We start from the raw sequence: 20396 nt of genomic DNA on the forward strand, positions 1-20396 counted from the left end.
GTGAACTAAATGCAAATGGACAAAAGGACTTAGTTTTTAGGACCTTACCTATGCAAAAAATGGAGTCAAAGAGCAACTAGGCCTTATGCCTTTAGAATGCTATAAAAGAAGAAAATGTCAAAGAGCAACTAGGCCTCATGCCTTTAGAATGCTTAATCTTGAAGGCAACTTTGGAAAGACCTAATTCTAAACTCACTCTTGTCCATTCTTTCTATTGTATTGTGGAACTTTTTGATTTGTGTGTTCTTGTGCTAGGGATCCCAAACTTGCCAAGTAGAAGAACCATTGTCACGAGCATCCAAAGTGAGAGATACAAAAGCCATTGGAAGATTCCTAGGAGCTTGATTGATTGTGTGCTTGATTACTTGAGTTATTTGCTTATTGCTTGCTAATTCCAAATGAAAGGGAACAACTTGGATCATCACTATGATATCAAGAAGGGAACTCCATTGTGGTTATATTTCTCTTCCTTCATCTTTGCATGTTTAGGACCTTAGCCATTCTTCTTCTTCCCTCCACTCTAACCCAAGCCAAACTTTTGTGCAAACATTAACATTGTTTTCAAAATTAGAAACCTAAGCACTATACTTTTGAGTTTTCAAACTTCTTTTCATAACACTTATTTTGAATTGAATCCTAAGTCAACTTTGACCTTACTTTGTAAATACTTTTCATTGGTAAATACAACTGACTCAATTGTTTTTGTGGTTTCAATAGCCACTTTTGCCAAAGCTTTTCATAAACATTAGCTATTAGGTTTGAGTTATCCTTGAGGTTGATATAATACTCACCTATATCCTTAATGATGGACTATAAGTCTTCCATGCTTATTATAGGGTTAACCCCTCACTAGCATGTTGAAGCTCTCCTCACATGGTGGATTTGTGGTTTTAGGCTGGGTTTTCTCCCTTTGATAAGAAAAGACCTTAAGGCTTTTGACCAATCAATTCACCAACTTGTTTTGAGATTTTTACCCCGAACGATGAGGTTTTGATCCTAATCTTTTTTTAAGATGGTACATAGGCAATGGGTTTATCCATTCAAACACAAAATTGTAAATAATTTGTACATTCTTCTTTCATCTCCCCAATCATGTTTTCACACATAATTTTCACAAATACCAACCTACCTTACAACAATTGTGAAAAGGGATCCCTTAGAGTACAAAGGATGTTTTGGATGCTTAAAACCTTCCCATTGCATAACCAACCCCCTTACCCAGATCTCTGACATTTTTATTAGTTTTTGATTTGATAAAACTTCTCGGTTTTTGTTCGCTTTCTAACCTTTCCTTTGGATAAATAGAAGTGTGGTGGCGACTCGAATTGTATGATTTACTTTTAATTTAGTCAAGAAATCTAAAGGTAACGAATACCCCGCTACAGAAAAGTGACGACACTGCTGGGGAAACCTTTGCCTAGTGGGTTTTGCCTACTTTTCACATTTATTGTATTGTATGTTTATAATTATTTGTGACATATTTTTGTGCAAATTTGGGATGACTATATTGTTTGTAATGTATGAATTGCTTGATATATTAATTACTTGTGTGCTTGGTGGTCTCTTGTGAGATGAGTTCTATACCCGAACTCGAGTGCACTTATGATAGGAGAATGGCATAGTCTTGTTGACTTGTATGGAGTTATTCCTTAGCAAGTTGACTTGCAAGCCCATTCACTTGGTAGAGGTTATGTTGGGATCAATAATGTCACATGAGTAGTCGTGGTTAGGCATTACTCTTTCCAATATATGCCTTATAAGCCAAGGACCTTAGATTACCTAGCCCATCTTGGCCTATTTTAGGACGTAGTGCGTAGATCATTTAAGTGTAAGATTTAATACGATTGTTACGTGATACTACACTCATAAGAGTCTCTCTTGAGAATATTCTTAGAATACGAGTAGTCCTTTATCCGATAATATCTGAAAGATGGGATGATGACTATGGGAACCTCTTGTAGAACATGATTGTCAGGTTTAACCATAGTACACTCCCTTTGGGTGGTTCTTAACCGAGATTCCATGCTCATGACTTGCAACAAACCCTTGATTCGCGGTTGATCCATTCTCATATATCCTTAATATCAATGGAACTTGGGTGTAGATAAGGTGTAAACCATAATCCACCAAAATGGATGATTGATATTAAGGATGACTTAATCTATCCCATGACCTTTGTGTGGTGTGATTTGCTTGGTCCTTGAGTGTGAATGTTATATCCATGCATTCATGCACTCATTTGCATCCATATCATCAACAATGATAAAATTTTCAAGGAACTTAAGAGGTCTATTTGCAAATTTTCAGACATGGATAAGCAAAGAAGGAATACGAAGAAGTACAGTTTCAGACAACCCAACTTGAAAGAGTTAAGAAGTTTGACATCCTATGTATTATATCCCTTGGAGTTCAAGGCTCGTCATGGGAAGCTTCTATCTATTCTTGCTACTCAGGTGGATGAAGGTCTGATGAGTGTGTTGGTGCAGTTCTATGATCCCTTGTACCGTTGCTTCACATTTCCGGATTTTCAGCTTTTGCCTACACTTGAGGAGTATGCCTATCTTATGGGTATACCTATTCTAGATCAGTTTCCGTTCACTGGCTTGGAGAGAGTTCCTACTTCTCAAGAGATTATTGATATGTTGCATATAGATGAATCTATTGTGGGTGCTCATATGACTACCAAAGGTGGAATTCAAGGTCTCCTATCTGATTTCCTCATTGCTTAAGCTACTATGTATGGGAAGGTGTAGTGGGGTATTCGTTACCATTGGAAATATTAACTAAATCCAAGGTAAATCATACAAAGTCGAGTCGCCACCGCACTTCTATTTATCCAAAGGAATGGTTAGAAAGCGAACAAAAACCTATAAAGTTTTACAAACAAAACTAGTAAAAGAAGGTCAGAGATCTGGGTAAGGGGGTTGGTTATGTCATGGGAAGGTGTTAGGCACCCACAACATCCTAGGTACTCCTAGGGAGCCCTTTTCATGCTTGTTGTAAAGGTTATTGTTTATGAAATTGTTTTGTGCAAACATGATTGAAGAGATGAGAAAAGAATATACAAGTTTATTTACATTTTGTGTTTGGATGGATGAACCCATTGCCTACGTACCCTCTCATGAAAGATAAGGATCAAAACCCCGTAGTTCGGGTAAAAGATTTCAAAACAGTGAGTGGATTGATTGGTCCAAAAGCCTTAAGGTCTTTTGTTATCAAAGGGAGAAAACTCGACCTGAAAAACCACAAGTCCACCATGTGAGAATAACTTCGACATGCTAGTGAGGGGTTAACCCTATAATAAGCATGGAAGTCTTACAATTCGATCACTGAGGACAAAGGTGAGTATTATATCTACCACAAAGATAACTCAAACCTAATAGCTAAAGGTTATGAAAAATTTGATTAAGAAGTGGACATAGAGCCACAAAGAGACACATTTGAGTGAGTTGCATTAATCAATTAGAAGTATGTACAAAAATGGTCAAAGTTGATTTAAAGGTTCAATTCAAAATGAGTATTATGAAAAGAAAGTTAGAAAATCAAAGGCATAAGGCCTAGGTTTCTAATGTTGAAAACAAGTCAAAATGTTTGCACAAAAGTTTTTGGTTTTGGGTTGGGGATGAAAAAGGATAAAGGTTAAGCATGCAAGAGGTAAGGGTTAAGCCACAAATAGGAGTTCCTTTCTCGAGATCATAGAGATGATCCAAGTAAGTTCCTTTGGAATAAGCATAAGGCAAAAGCAAAAGTCTCATAAGAGAACCACAGGAAGAGGAAACAGAATGCCAATAGATGGACTTAGATCCGACTCCTAACAACAAAACTGGAAACAGAATGCCAATAGATGGACTTATATCCAACTCCACAAAACAAACAGGAAACAGAATGCCAATAGATGGACTTAGATCTGACTCCTTAAAACACACAGGAAACAGAATGCCAATAGATGGGCTTAGATCCGACTCCTCAAAACAAACAAGCATCAGATGCAAACACATGCAAAAGCAATCAAGCAAACAATGCATCACACTCTATATACAAACAATAGGCTTAATCAAAGGTGGGCTTTAGTCAAGAGGGGTCATATCAACCTCGACAAACAAGCCAAACAATATCAGGTAATCTGTGAGCTCTTAACCACTAACATCGAGAGTTAGGGTGAAGCTGATCAAATGGAGAAATGAGGATGAGACCTCATGCTCTTAACCCTGGCCTGGGTGAGCTTATGATAAAGAAAGTGTGGGGATCCAGAATGAGGGATCCTATTCCACTTGACAGACTCTAAACAAGATCTTGGGTACTTGTTCAAGAGCATCAGCACGTAGTGCGAGCATAATGAACGACTCACTGAATAACAGGGGATTGACTGCTTATCCCTTCTATCTGTCAATTTCCTCTTCACTTAGGAGGACTTAACAAGTAACATGCCTCATTTAGAGGTCTTTGGCACAAATGTAAACAATCACAATCAGAGCCTCATAAGGAGGACTTCAGCCAAATGCCTGCCAAAAAGGTGACAGGACTTCCAGACTACGTGGAGTGAGAGGGCTAAACTACCTCAGTGGTGTATCAACCACACTCCAAAGAAAAGGCTAAGCAAAAGCTAGCTAGCAACTAATGTACCTGTACAAAAGCCAAACAGTTAATATTGTATTCAGAAAACCAATAGACAGACAGTGGAACTTTCCAATATGTACATAATGCAAGTCATAAGTCCAAGCACTCAAATGAGTTCATCACATCAATGGACCTACAAATCAACAAGAGTTAGTACTCAAAGGTATTTGCATCTCACATGGTGAGATCAAATCCAATCATCAATGCTAATGTCCAAACCTGAAACACAAAGCACAATTAGTATGTACCAAACACTAGTACAAAGACTAGGTTCAAAACCATATCAAATGATCAAAACAGCAGTCAATCTTTTGTACAAAGAAAGTTCAAACACTTAAGAAAATGTCCTCAAAAGGACCAAGATCAAATCATAAGGCAAATGCATCAAACAATTCATGTCATGCAAAGGCAAACAATATGCACAAAGTTGGACATCCAAATTAGAAAATCCAAATCAAAACAGAAAAGCATCCAATTACCATGAAAAGTTTTATACAAGCTTAACATGTTATGAATGAGCATCATGCAAAAAATTAGATCCAGAAGAGTTCAAATGATAGGTAAACAAAAATGCACAAGTTGAATACCACAAATGTGACACAAATTGTCACAACATATCTTCATGTGTCTAAAACAGTGATATCAAATGATAAAAATGCCAAACCAATTCTCAAAAATCATATCACATGTTAAGATCAAGCATGTCAAATTTCAGATCAATTGGATAAACCATGAGCATTTCACAAAGCATATAGCACAATATGTCAATTTGGTATCATGTTCAAACAAAAATCACACATTAAAAATCCAGCAATCAACAAATAAGGAAATAAATCCTATAAAAAAGTAGAGATCAAAACAAGAATATGAAAAAAAATTGGGATCAATTTGGATTATCCTACTATTTTTAGTGATTTTTTAAAGTTGAAGGAAATAAAATGAAATAACATGAAATAATGTGGAAAATGGAATTTGAAATGAAATTAGCAACATGCATCCACCAGATTCGAACACACGTGCGCAAGGTTAAGAAGAATACTCAAAATAAAATCAGAAACACTGCACTGCCAAGGACTCGAACTCATGCACTGAAGGATCAAAGTGCGCTCAACAGGAGAAATTAAATGGAATTCAAAAATGCATAGCGAAGGAGTCGAACTCGCGTGCGCACGGTCCAAAACGCTTGCCAAAACGCTGCGTTTCAGCCATGAAACCCTAGCAACATGTAGACGGTGGCGGACGGTGGTTTCCACCGTCTTCTCCGGCCGTGTACACGGCGGAGCTCATGAACATTTTTTCCAAAATTTAACGAAATGCATATGGTTGGAAAGATCTTTCAATGTAGATCACGAATATCATGTTCATTAAGCCTGAAACCTTATGGATTTTATGGACCGAACGAAAACATTTTCAACAACCAAACTTTAAATCAACATATCTTGATCAATATCCATTCATTTCAAAATCTAATTATATCAGCATCATCAGTACAACAGGATCTACCTAATCATGTACATGAAACAACAAATGGTGAAGATCGAATTTCAACTTACTTGAGATGCAGTGTTCAAAACTCGTGTGTTCAAGCCTCCAAAACGTCCTGATCTACTTCCTCAACCTTGCTGTGAAGCTTTATGCACGAATTGGCAATTGGAAACACCTAGATCCAGCTCAATTTGAAGCTTCCATGTTCATGAGTTTGCACTTGTGTAGCTTGAATCTTGCTTAATTGCCACGAATAATGGATGAATCTTGCTCCAAATTCCACAAGGCGTAAGAATATGCCAAAATCTTGAAGAGTTGTGTGAAGAAAAATGAAATTTGAAAGGAGAGAAAAATTGGAGGGAAATCAAAATTTGAGATCTAAAATTTGTTGTTATCCAAAAACAGTTAGGGTTTTGGTATTTATATGGTGTGTTAATGATGATGTTAATCCAAATTAGGCTTGATTAATCATGGTTAAGGGAATATGAGGTGTAATGCAAATTTGGCAAGTGTGCTTAGCATGTGGTTATGTGCACGTGAACAGTGCCATGCAAGGTTCAATTCCACTTAAAATCATCCAATAAACATCATGGAAATGGTAATTTGATTGTATGATCCACCAAATTTGAATTATTAAATTTCCCTCCAAAATGCATATGAATGAACAAATGGTCACATGAGCTTCTTTCATGCAAGGCAATGGTTGATTTGGAAAGCATTGGTCATGACAAGCATTTTGCAAAAAGAGTGGACCAATTTGGAGTTTTGGATCAAAAGTTATGCTATGTTGAACTTCCATGCATGCTTTGTAATCATTTGATTATAACTCCTCAACCAATTATCAGATGGACATGATATAGGACTTTTTTGGAAATGGGAGAGAAAGATCTTCAACTTTCATGTTCACCAAAAATTCATTTTAAGCTTCTTTGATGTTGGAAAGTCAAGTTGAATGTGAACCAAAAACTTGCCATTTTAGGAAATTTGAAATTTCAGGTCACTTTCCATTTTGGGAAACTTTTGCAATGACTTCAAAATCTTCAAGATAGATGTTTGATATGATGAATAGGCCTTGTTTGAACATGAATGGGATGTCTCAAATCATTTCCCACACCTCGAAGCCCTCAGTTGACTGCATAGTTGATTATATTGGTCCTTAGATGACCTTGACAAGCTTTGATGAATTTAAGCCTTTACCACTTGGGGAATTTGCTTCAAAATGAACCCTAGCTCATATAAGCTCAATATGATAATCATGTGGTCCTCACACCAAGAAAATACCATTAGCTCTTGTACAAATGATGCTTTTGAATTGCTTGACCTGTGCTTGTTTAGACTGCAAAACAAAATGTTAGATGACATATTTTTATGCTTTTGGTTAGTGATTAAAACAAGAAAAGAAATTATATACAATGCAAGCATGCCTGGTGATCTCAAACCACTCACAGGAGATCCCAACCAAAGGGAAATGAAGCCAAGATGCTCAAAGATCCTTGAGGCTATGCAATGCTATGCTATGATGCCATGAGGGATCTTAGAGACAAAATTGGGGTCTTACAGAAGGCCATGAGTGAGGACGCCTTTGAGGCTATATTTGTACTTCTCATTAATGGGGTAGTGTTATTCCCCAACATCGACAAGTTTGTGGATGTGAATGCTATTAGGATTTTATCTATTCTTAATCTCGTTTTGACTTTATTGGGTGACACTTATTTCTCTTTGCATATGAGGAATGCAAAAGGTGGTGGTACCATTGTGTTTTGTTTGCCTCTATTGTACTAGTGGTTTATTTCGCACTTGCCACAGACGGTCGCCTTCAAGGAGAACAAAGGATGTCTACGGTTGTCCACGAGACGTATGTCTCTCACTAATGATGATATCTTTTGGTATAACCGTGTATATGATGGTGTGCAGATTATTGACTCTTGTGGTGAATTCTCCAATGTGCCTCTTCTTGGTACATGTGGTGGGATTAACTATAACCCTGTTTTGGCACGTCGTCATCTTGGGTTCCCCTTAAAGGATAAACCTAATAACATTCTGTTAGAAGGTGTGTTCTTTCAAGAGGGTAAAGATTCCCAAAACTTGAAGGGAAGGATGGTCCGCGCTTGGCACAAGATTCATAGGAAGGGAAGGAAAGAGCTTGGTCCGAAGAATTGTATTGCTTTGGAACCCTATACCTCATGGGTGAGGAGGAGAGCTTCTGAGTACCTTGTGCCTTATGAATATCTGAGACCTACACCTATGGTTATGGTTGGGCCTTCAACCCTCCCTGACCAGGGAGTAGAGGAGTTGAGAGATGAAGACCGTTCGCGCGCTTGGGTTCGTGAGCGAGAGGAGCTACTTCAGCAGCTTAGAGATAAGGATGCGTTGATAGAGTTTCTTAAGCATCAAGTTATCGACGAGCCTGATGATGTGGTCACTTCTCTTCTTCCTCAGTCTTCCAGGTTTTGGAAGAGGAAGTACGATCGACTCACCAAAGAGAAGGCAGATATGGAGGCAGCCTATGAGAGAGAGGTGAAAAGGCTTCGTGCAGTTTATCTTCCGGTCTCGAGAGCTTTGGATGATTGTTTCTAGGGTTCCACAGGATGTTCATTTTCCTTATCTCTTGTATTGTATTTGGTTACCAAGACTGTACTTCTTTGGTGTGAAATTGTTTTCCAGATATTATTGATATGATTATTCCATATATGTCTAAATGATTAATATTTCCAACATTTGCAAATAGAACTCTAAAGTTACTCTGATTAAAAAATAAAATCATATGCACGAGCATTGCATGCATCATGTGCATAAGCAGGTTTTGTTCCAGGGCTTCTTGTTCAATGGTCTAACTCTGTGTTCTTCATTTATTTCAAAGACAAGCTGACGCACCGGTACTACACCAGAGCCAACTGTAGCACCTCAAATTTTCCCTCCATTTTCATGCATTCATTTTAGGTCATTTAACATTTCATATTGCATTTCATCATGTCAATCAGAATTAGCTCCAAGAGTTTGTCTTCCAAGAAGCTTGGATATCATCCAAGTCACTTTGTGGGTTCTATCTGAATGATCAGTCAACACAAGGGAAATTGTGCATCAACTAGGGTTTTTATCAACACTCAAGGACGTTTGTATTCATCTGGGTATCAAGGGTGCATCACCATCCTCATGATCTTTCTTTCCTCAAATTTTCATTTCTTATCAGCAAAGTTCATCTGAATTAGGGTTTGACCTCTGGTCAACTTTGGTCTACTGAAGCAGTCAAAGTAGGGTTCCTCAAGGATTGAGATGCATTATTGGTTTGAAGGTCTTATGGATGTTGTGTAGAGCTCTTGGGAGCTAGGGTTTCATTTCCAGAGGTTTTCTTTAAAGGATCAAGCTTAATGGGCTCAGTATAGTTCAAAATTCAACTGTGAAGTCAAAAGTCAACTGTTGGTCAACTGAGGGTCAAATGGGTAGGGAATGACTTGAGATACTTCCAACATGTTAAAATGGGGTCTATTCATCATTCAAAACATTAATCTTGAAGAAACAAAGGTCCAGTGCACAGGTTACCAAATTTGGAAAGATGACCTGTATTGTGAAGTTTCCAAATTTGGAAGGATTTTGACCTAGCTTCAACTTGATTTTTTATCACCAAGGAAGCTCCAAATGAATTTTTTCTCAGACATGAAAGTTGTAGATCTTTGTCTCCCCTTTCCAAAAAGTAGCCCCTACCACTTATAGGACTGGTTCCTGAGCTGTCATGCTCGCTAGGCGAGAAGAATGGTTCGCCTAGCGAGCCCCAAAATAAGCCACCAGAGGCACCTGCGCCCAGAAGAAACTTCCCAGAAAAGTTGCATATGTTCTCTAGGCGAACAATCCTTTGCTAGGCGAAGCCCACGCTTCCTCCTTCACTCCAGCGAGCCTTGATGATGTTGCTACTGGAATTTCTCGCTACCTGCTCGCTGGATGCTCGCCTAGCGAGTAATTGCTAGCTATGCTTTTATCCAAGTCTGGGAGTGTTCGCTGGAACCTCGTTGAGTACTCGCCTAGCGAGCCCTTCGCTACCTCACTCGCCTAGCGAGCTTGCTGATGTACCAAGCAAATCATCAAAAGCAAGGGCGGTTTTGAACTTTTTCTCAGACATGAAAGTTGTAGATCTTTGTCTCTCCTTTCCAAAGAGTCGTATTTCAAGGCCATATGATGAATGGTTGAAGAGTTATGGTTCTTGAATAACGAAGTGTGCATGAAGGCTTTAAAAAGGCATAACTTGAGGTTGACAAGTCCAATTGGTGTGACTCTTTTTGCTATGGTTTTGTTTTGAGAAATACTTCAAAATGGCATGCAAAATTACCTATAATTTTGCATGATTCATCAATGGTGCAAGTCATTTTTCAAGCTTTCTTTCATGAAAAGTCAAAAGGACACAAGATGACATCATGGAATATTCTCACGTGCCAATCATTGGGAATTTATTCAGCATTGTTTTTTGGGCCAAATCCACCTTGGAATTTGAGCCCATGCATTCCCACATGTGTGGAAAAGCCATACATGCACAAAAATTACACCTTTGTAAGATTGTCATTAAACATCATTTTGTGTTATTTCTTTCATATGATCATGATTAATCAAGTCTCAAGAGAGGATTAATGCATTAAACAAGGTTATTCATGTGCAAATAAGGGGGGCATTTCCAAAAGTAACCAAAATAATCATGGACTTGAAACTCTTTCATTTGAGCCCATCAAGCCACAAGAAACAGAGTATAAACTCTAAAAACATCATTGAGCAAAACCCTAATTCGTGCAACCTCCATACACACTGAAAATCTCACTTTCCAAAAATAATATCATACTTTATTCTCATCAAATCTCTCCATACATCCATGGAAAATGAAAACCAATAGCATATTCTTGATCTACACACTCTAAGGATCACAAACCACCCACGATTTTAGCCATTCCAAGCAGTTTCTAAACAGAGCTTTAATGGAGGTTGCTTCTTGAATCTCAAGATCTGGACCGTTTCAAGCACAACCAAAGGTAGCAAACATTCATAGAAGTTCAAGGGAGGTATTCTGGAGCTTATCTCATCACCATACGGAAGTTTCAGAAGGTGCCATTTTTGGTAACTCAAATTTCGACTCTTTTATTCTGCTCATTTTTTATGCCTAAATGAAACTACATGCTATGGTGATGATGTAGATATGTTTACTTTTTAAAATGATGCAATATTGAGTGAGAAATCTTGATTTAAAGTTTTGATATTCAAACTTGTTGTTTGTGATTTGAGAGATTGGTGAAGATTCATGAAAAACTAATAGGATTTTTGAGTTCCTAGCATGTGGTTAAGGGGGTAGCCCCGTTTTCGTGGAGTTTTGGGCCGCGCGTGGAGGAGGCCGCCGCCGTGGGTGGCCGGAATCCTACCGGCGTTACTGTTCATGGTCGGATTGTCTTGAGGAAGAAGACAATCCCATGGCCGTTGGATCGTGTTGACTCTTTTTTTGATCCAAAGGCCCATATATTTTCTGATTTTCGTTTTCATTTATTTTTATTAGTCACTTAAGTGACTTGTGTGACCAATTGATATTGTTGCATATGTGTCACATGTCATGTACATATTTTACCCCGTGTTATTTTATTTTTTAAAAATAGCAAAAATACTTAAACAAATCTGAAATTTTTTGTGAGTGATCTCTGATGAGTCCTTGATTTTTTGGTACCATTTCCCAACTATTTCATGACACGTGGAATTTAATATGAATTTATGATTCATTTATGCGCATTTTTGACCATTTGCATTCAAACCTTCATGAAATCCCATATTTTAATCATTCTAACCCAAGCCTTTGCACACACCATCCTCATACATGATACTTAGATGTGGTAACTGGTCTGGTTATTTTCTATGTCATTTTTCTAGGGTTTGACACATGAATTTAAATGTTGCATTTTAGGACATGTTTTTGCATTCTCAATTTCTCAATTTTTGTTTTCATTTCAAATGAATCTGGATGCTCCTGATTTTTTGCATGATGTTTATATATGCTTAGTGGAACCTTGTGTTAAATTCCCTTGAATTTAGGATGCATTTTCAATTTGATTTGGATTTTTTAAGTTGATGTTTGCATTTTAGTCCCTATTTTGATGCTTGCTTAGCATGAGGCACTTGTGCCACTTCCTTTGAATGTTGAAACCAATCCTTTTTCACATGTTTTAGTATGTATGTCATGTCTTGATGTGTGGATCCTTGCCCCCTGACTTTGAGTTTTGATACCCTTTTGATGCATTTGTTTGACAAGAGGTTTAGGCCTCCTATCCTTGGTTGTTTTTGTGAACTTTTGTGAACTTTAATAGCATGATTCATGTGGTTACAATTTGATTCTGGTTTGGTGCCTTTGCATATGTCTTCTCCCCTGTTCTATGATGCTTCTATCAAGTCTTTGTGCATTTATTCATAATGAGCTCCTTTTTGCATTCATTTGAGCATGAAAGACGCGGGTTCCATGATACACTTTGTTTGATTTTGGTCCAAAAGTGATTTTATGCTTATGATATGAACTTGGAGGTTTGCATATTGATTACATAGCTCATTTGACATACTTATGATGTGCATACCTTGCTGCCATGTTGTAACACCTCAAAATTTGCCCTCCTCTTCTTGGGACTAGTTTGACACATTGCATTTCATGTTTTAGGATATTAGGCATTGCATTGTTTCATTTCATGAGAAATAAGAAGTTCATCCTCCAAAGTCTTTTCAGAAGATGGAGAGGTTGCATGATTCAAGCCTGAGGGTCTCTATGAATGAATGATCAACCATCTGAAAGTTTGCACTTCAATCAGGGTTTCCTGATCCTTCAAAGGTTTTGAGCATAATCTTATTTGCAAGGGTATATCACCATCATCATGGTTATATCATCTTCAAGGGTTTCAGAGGGCATCCTCAAGTTCCTTTGGATTAGGGTTTTGACCTCTGGTCAACCCTAATCAATGACTTTCTTCCAATCAGGGCTTCTCAAAGAAATAATGCATTTGCTAATGATGAGGATCACATGATCATTATGTTGGGCTTATATGAGCTAGGGTTTCATTTCTGAGCCATTTCCCCAAGTGGTTGAGGCTCAAGCTGATCAGGGCATATCAAGGTCATCTGAGGGCCACAAGAAGTCAACTGTGCAAGAGCTGAAGGCTATGAGGTGGGGAAATGAGTTGAGACACCTCAATCATGTTCAAAAGAAGTCCATTTGTCATTTCAAACATCTATCTTGAAGATTTTGAAGCCATGGCAAAAGTTTCCAAAAATGGAAAGTGACCTGTAATTTCAAGTTTCCAAAAATGGCAAGTTTCTGGTCCACATTCAACTTGACTTATCAACATCAAAGAAGCTTCAAATGGATTTCTTGTGAACATGAAAGTTGAAGATCTTTCTCTCCTCTTTTCAAAAAGTCCTATTTCATGATCATCTGATGATTGGTTGAGAAGTTATGACCAAATGATCACAAAGTGTACATGGAAGTTCAACATGGCATAACTTTTGATTCAAAACTCCAAATTGGTCCACTCTTTTTGCAAAATGCTTGTCTTGACCAATACTTTCCAAATCAACCATTGCATTGCATGAAAGAAGCTCACGTGATCAAGTGTCCATACATGTGCATTTTGGAGGGAAATTGGATAATTCAAAATTGATTGATCACACAAGCAAAATACCATTCCAATGTTGATTGTTGGTTGATTTTAAGTGAGATTTAAGCCATTGCATGCACTGTTCACGTGCACATGTCCATGCATAATCTCATTTGCATGTTTTTGCACTTTGCTTCACATCTCCTTAATTTTAATTAACCAAGCCTAATTTGATTAACAACATGATTAGCAAATCATATATAAGCCTAATCATAACTGTTTTTGCTAATAACAATACATTTCAGATCTGAAATTCAAGCTTCCCTCCATTTGTTCTCTCACTTCAAACTTCAATTTTCTTCACACAATTCATCAATTTCTTTGCATAATCATGATTATGGAGTATCATTGAGCAAGAATCCACGTTTGGTTTGAAGAATTTGGTCCAGATTTGAGCAGATCGAAAGCATGAACATGAAGATGGAACTTGAAAATTGAGCTGGATTTGAGTGCTTTCAACCATCACTTTTTGCACAAAGCTTCTAATCAATCATATTGGAGAAGATCTGGAAGTTCTGGAAGCCTGAGAGCACGAGTTTAGATCACTGCACTTCAAGTAGGTTGAAACTCGACTCTCTCTTTTTGCCAATTGCTTGCCATGATTGTGTAGATCTTATCCTCCTGAGCATGCTGATATAAATTGTTTTGAATTTGGTTAAGTATTGAGTTGGATATGTGGATTTAAAGTTTTGATGTTGGATTTGTTTTCGTTCGATCCGTTCAATATATGATGAATTAGGTGAAATAAATGAGATATTCCTGATCCTCGTAGCAAGGCCTTTCGAACGGTATATCGTTTTGTAAATTCTGGAAATTTTCGTGGCGGAGCTCCGCCTGTCTCGCCGTAGAAGACGGTTGCTCCGCCGTCTGCAACGTCTCCTAGGGTTTTGCCTACGTGTGTGCTTACTGGACGCTTGCATGGCTTGTTGATTGGTTGTAGTGCTTTGACCCTCGCTTGGGTGGCATTGACTGCTGAGGTGTGCGCCACGCGTTTTAATGAAACGCTGCGCTTCATAGGCTTGTGATCCAAGTGCACCTGTGTTCGATCCTTGGCAATGTATGTTTAGTTGATTTATTTTGTGAAGCGCTTGCGAACCTTAGGTGAGCGAGTTCGATACCTGGCTCGTGTTGTTTTTGTGGATTTTATTTGCTTTCCTATTGAACCTTAAGCGCATGAGTTCGAATCCTGGCCTTTGCATATTTCTGATTTCATTTTGTTTGAGCGCTTTACCAATATTTCTAACCTGTGTTCAATACCTGGCTGAGGTATTTTGCTGATTTCTTGTGAATTATCATGTCCCCTCCATTATTTCCATGTATTTCAATTATTTCATTCAACTTTGAAAAATCACTAAAAATAGTAGATTAATCCAATTTGATCCAAACTTTTTTTCACATGCTTGTGTTACTGTCTATTATTTTTTGATGCTATTTGCATGATTTGTGTGATGTTGGATTTTTAATGTGTGATTTTTGATTGAACATTGTGCCATTTTGATATGCTACATTCATTTGCTTGTGAAATGCTCATGTTTAATCCAATTGACTTGAAATTTGGCATGCTTAATCCTAACATGTGATATGATTTTTTGGCTTTGGTTGGGAATATTTATCATATGCCATCACTGTTTTGGACACATGAACTTGTAGTGTGACAATTTGTGTCACATTTTTGATGTTGCATTTGTGCATTTTCATTTGCCTATCATTTGAGCTCTTCTGGATCTGATTTTTTGCATGATGTATGTTCATAACATGTTGAATTCACATAAACATTTTCATGATCATTGGATGTGTTTCTGTTTTGATTTGGATTTTCTAACTTGGATGTCCAATTTGTGCACCTTTGCTTTACCTTGATCATTTGATGGCTTTGCCTTATGATTTGGTTTTGGTCCTTTTGAGGACTCTTTCTTGTCTGGTTGAATGTGCTTCATGTGAAATATTGACTTCTGTTTTGGTCATTTGACTTGCCTTTGACCCTAGTCTTTGTACTAGTGGTTTGTACTCACCAATTGTGTTTTGTGTTCCAGGTATTTAGCACTAATGGTGGGTGTGGTCTCATTACTTGAGATGCCAATTGCTTTGATCACTAACTCTTGTTGTGTTGTAGGTCCATTGATGTGAGGAACTCACTTAGGTGCTTGCACTTGTGACTTGCATAGTGTAGATATTGGAAAGTTCCACTGTTGTTGTCTGTTGGTTTTCTGAATACAATATTAACTGTTTGGCTTTTGTACAGGTACATTAGTTGCTTGCTAGCTTTGCTTTTGCTTAAGCTTTAGATTATGGTTGATACACCACTGAGGTAGCTTAGCCTTCTTATTCCATGTAGTCTGGAAGTCCTGTCACCTTTTTGGCAGGCATTTTGGCTGAAGTCTTCCTTATGAGGCTCTGATTATGATTGTTTACAGTTGTGCCAAAGACCTCTAAATGAGGCATGTTACTTGTTAAGTCCTCCTAAGTGAAGAGGCAATTGACAAATAGAAGGGATTAGCAATCAATCCCCTGTTATTCAGTGAGTCGTTCTTTATGCCTGCACTACGTGCTGATGCTCTAGAACGTGTACCCAAGATCTTTGTATAGAGTCAGTCATGTGGAATAGGGTCCCTCTTTCTGGATCCCCACGCTTTCTTTGATTTGAGCTCACTGTCGCAACCTTAAAAATACAATGTGCGAAAAAACAATCGGCGAAAGAAAATGACAGAAGAGTCGCCACCGTGCGTTATTTATCCCAAAGGAGGGAAAGGAAACGCTCGAAGTAAACCTGAAAAGAAGAAAGGAAAAGACAAGGTCTCGCAACCAAATCTTGGGTTCGGGAGTCGGTTATGCGAAGGGAAGGTATTAGCACCCCTACGCATCTGTAGTACTCTACGGGATCCACTTTTGTAGTTCTTGTCTAAAGGGTGTGAGTTTATCTTGTGTTGTTTACTAAAAAAAAGGGTTAAATGAAATTGACTCACGCGGATGTCGCATCCACTGCATACATATCTCATCTGAATATGAGAATTAGAGTCTTCGTAGCTCGGCTGACCTATGGGTTGGGGGATGTGTGCTCGCTAAGACATCGCGTCTTATGCCTACGTATCTCATCTGGAATGAGAATCAGAGCAAGCCGTAGTTCGGCTAACTACGGGGTTATGGATTGGGTTTTGGACGAACGAAGTTACTACGCAATCTACCAGATGCTCGACCTTTGGAGACTTACTCGCCTGTAGTATAAGGAGTTAACGTGTTCTTAGGAGAAGAAAAATCAAGGAGTTGGTAGGGTTAGGGATGCTCATGCAAAAGGAGTCCTGGACGAAGGAACCTATAAAAAGTAAACACAAAAACATTGCCTCCTATCGAAGTCTTCCAGCTAGGAAAGCAGTAAAATGCGGGAAAAATGTAAAAGGTACCACACAGATGAAGATCCGAAGTAACAGCAATTAGAGGAATGGGAAACCCAGGGATCCTTCCAAGCTAACATCATCAAAGAAAGTGGGTCAGTACAGGTAACCGAAATGAACCTCCAGGGGGTATCCCACAAATAAAGTGGAACACCAGGCAAGTTATCCCTGCAACAATCATGTGAGCCCTCACAAAAACTCAACAAACAGGTTAGAGACAAAAAAATAGGGTAATCAAGGGTTGCCCCCAAATCAAAATGTAACCACATGAATCATGCCATTAAAATTCACAAAAAGGACATGCATCAAAAGGGTATCAAATTCACCCATAATACCTCAAACATTCAGAGTATTCAAATTCAAAGCTCAAAGGTAATGGGAATAAGGGCAAACCTGATTGGAGAGCTTGATTGAAATTGAGTTGCACCCGTGAGGTTTACAAAATAATCTTTAGGGTTTATGTGAGGCAAAGGTGATTCTGTGCAGTTGAGTTCCCTTCAGGGTTTGGAGGCTACTCTGAACTCTGTTAGATCTTCTCTCACTATCTTTTTCCAGCCAGGGTAATAGGAATAGAATGGCCTTTTGTTTCACTGAAACTCTAAATTTATAACCTGGTTTTTGTGGACTTGTGGGCTCAAATGAGAGAGGTCCATGTCCAAGATTTTTTCTTTTATTTTTTTATTAATTTTTTTTTTCGTTTTTCGTTTTTTTTTTCTTTTTTTTTTTTTCTTTTTTTTTTCGTTTTTTTTCAAAACACGCGGGCTTCGCCTAGCGAGCATGACAGCTCATGAACAAACCTTTGCTCCTTCAAGATTAACGTTTTGACTGACGAATAGACCCCTGTTGGAAGTAACTCAAGTTTTTCCCTTGTGTTGACTGATCATCTAAATAGAGACCACAAAGTGTCCTGGATGATGTTCAAGTTTCTTGGATCCGATTCCGATTGCCATGATGAAATGCAAATGCTAAATGACCTAAAAATGAATGCATGCATGAGGTGTAAAGCGTATGCTTCCAGGAAAAATGAAGGGTAAATTTTGGGGTATTACAGCTGCCCCTATTCAATCAACTGGGGACCTGGAAAGAAGATAGCAACGGCTTTCGTGCTTTTGAGGTATCAAGGGATTGAATACAATAAAAGCCCGAAAATTTGCACTGAAGTGAAGTGAAGTAACAATGCCTGTCAGAATCGGCAAAGAGGTGGTCTTGAAAGAAGAATCCGTTTGGTACGGTGAGAGTCAGTCTGAATACCGAAAAAGAATGTTAACCTAGATACCAAAATAAATGTTAACATAGAAATAACCATGGCCTGAATGCCGTTCATCAGTCTGAATACCGAAAAAGAATGTTAACCTGGATACCAAAATAAATGGTAACACAGAAATAACCATGGCCTGAATGCCGCTCATCAGTCTGAATACTGGAAATGACTTCGATCTGAACATCGGGAGATATGAGATTATTAATATCGGTCTGAACACCGAGAGGCTGGCCTGAATGCCACAAGTTGCGTCGACCTGAACGTCGGAAACTTCTTCGATCTGAACATCGGAAAATTGGCCTGAATGCCACATGTTGCATCGACCTGAACGTCGGAAACATTCTTCGATTTGAAAATCGAAAAACTGGTCTGAACGCCACAAGTTGCATCGACCTGAATGTCGGAAACTTTTTCGATCTGAACATCGGAAAACTGGCCTGAACGCCATAAGTTGCATCGACCTGAACGTCGGAAACTTCTTCGATCTGAACATCGGAAAACTGGCCTGAATGCCACAAGTTGCATCGACCTGAACGTCGAAAACTTCTTCGATCTGAACATCGGAAAACTGGCCTGAACGCCATTTCGGTCAGAATACCGGAAATTTCATGCCTATCAGCATCGGCAGAAATAGGGAACGATAATAGAGGCGGCGCATGGGCCAATGACACTTGCTGGGGATAACAAAGGTAAGTCATGAACAATCTTCAGTCTGAGTACTGGAAACAACTTCTGGCTTATCACTTGGGATACCGAGAATGTTTTATGCTTACATGCGTATGTTTGAATTTTTCAATGGCGTAATGCTCCATGAAAATGGAAATGCTACGCGATTTGGGAGGATGCAATGCAATATGATTATACATGCAGGGATGCGAAATGCTGGGTAGAATGCCAAGCTGAGGCAAGGGGATCTGCTGGGGAAATGATCACCATCTTCTGGACCCTGGCAAGGCTGCTGGAGATGCACAGCACAAAGAATTATGTGGGGAAATGACCCACCACACGGTGTTCTAGCAATGACGAAATACCGAGATTCTGACTGGGGAGAGAACGACATTGAAAACCAACTGTTGGGGAAAGCGATAGTGGTTCTGGCAACCACGATCTACGAGAGATGACTCAGCAGGGGAAGCAAACACCGATACGGTACCGAGGTTCTGCTTCAAGGAAAGACCCCATGGATCTGGCATTGGGATTATCGATTTGGCCTGGAACTCTGAGGAGCAGCCGCTTCTGCTGGGAAGATACAGTCTGGCACTGTCAACTCCGCTGGGGGTATATAGTCTGACACTGTCAACTCTACTGGGGAGTGTATAATTTGAAACCACCGCTCGAGGGGAGGTACAGTGGTGAGAACTTGCTGGAGATTGAAGAATCCAACGCTCTGATCAGCTCTGCAGGGATAAGATACTGAATTCGTCTGTTACGGAGAAAACATTCACGATCATCTGCAGGGGATTTTAAGGAAATGCCCCGAGGGTACCTATTCTGAATAAACGATCCAAAGCACTTAAAATTTACAGCAATTTTAAATGTTTAGTAAGCATGTACCTGTAAAGCTCTTATGTGTCATGATGCAATGTTTATCAAAAATTCGGACGTCATTTTTGCAAACAAAATAGAAAAATGAAAATGAAAACAGAGATATACTGAATAACATGATTTTATTGATTGAACGGCCTCTGAATAGGCATTTACATCAGGAAGCAATCCCTGGAAAGAGGTAATCGCACAACAGATAAAAACAGACATTAATCTAATGGCAATGCGAAATGGATTTCTATTGGGTTCCAATTCTGCTATGACTCGCTCGTCTTCAAGATCCTCCAGATGATCAGCTTTCTGAAAGAGTGATTGGACTATTTCCTATCCTTCAAAAGTTTCGAGTCATTGACACGAGATGAGATTCAGAACTACTCAGAACGCAGTCATTCGCTTAATCCCTAACTTTTGCTTGGATCGCCCTATTCGGGTTTTCAATCCACC

Source organism: Lathyrus oleraceus, chromosome 4, assembly GCF_024323335.1.
Source record: "Lathyrus oleraceus cultivar Zhongwan6 chromosome 4, CAAS_Psat_ZW6_1.0, whole genome shotgun sequence".
NCBI lineage: Eukaryota > Viridiplantae > Streptophyta > Magnoliopsida > Fabales > Fabaceae > Lathyrus > Lathyrus oleraceus.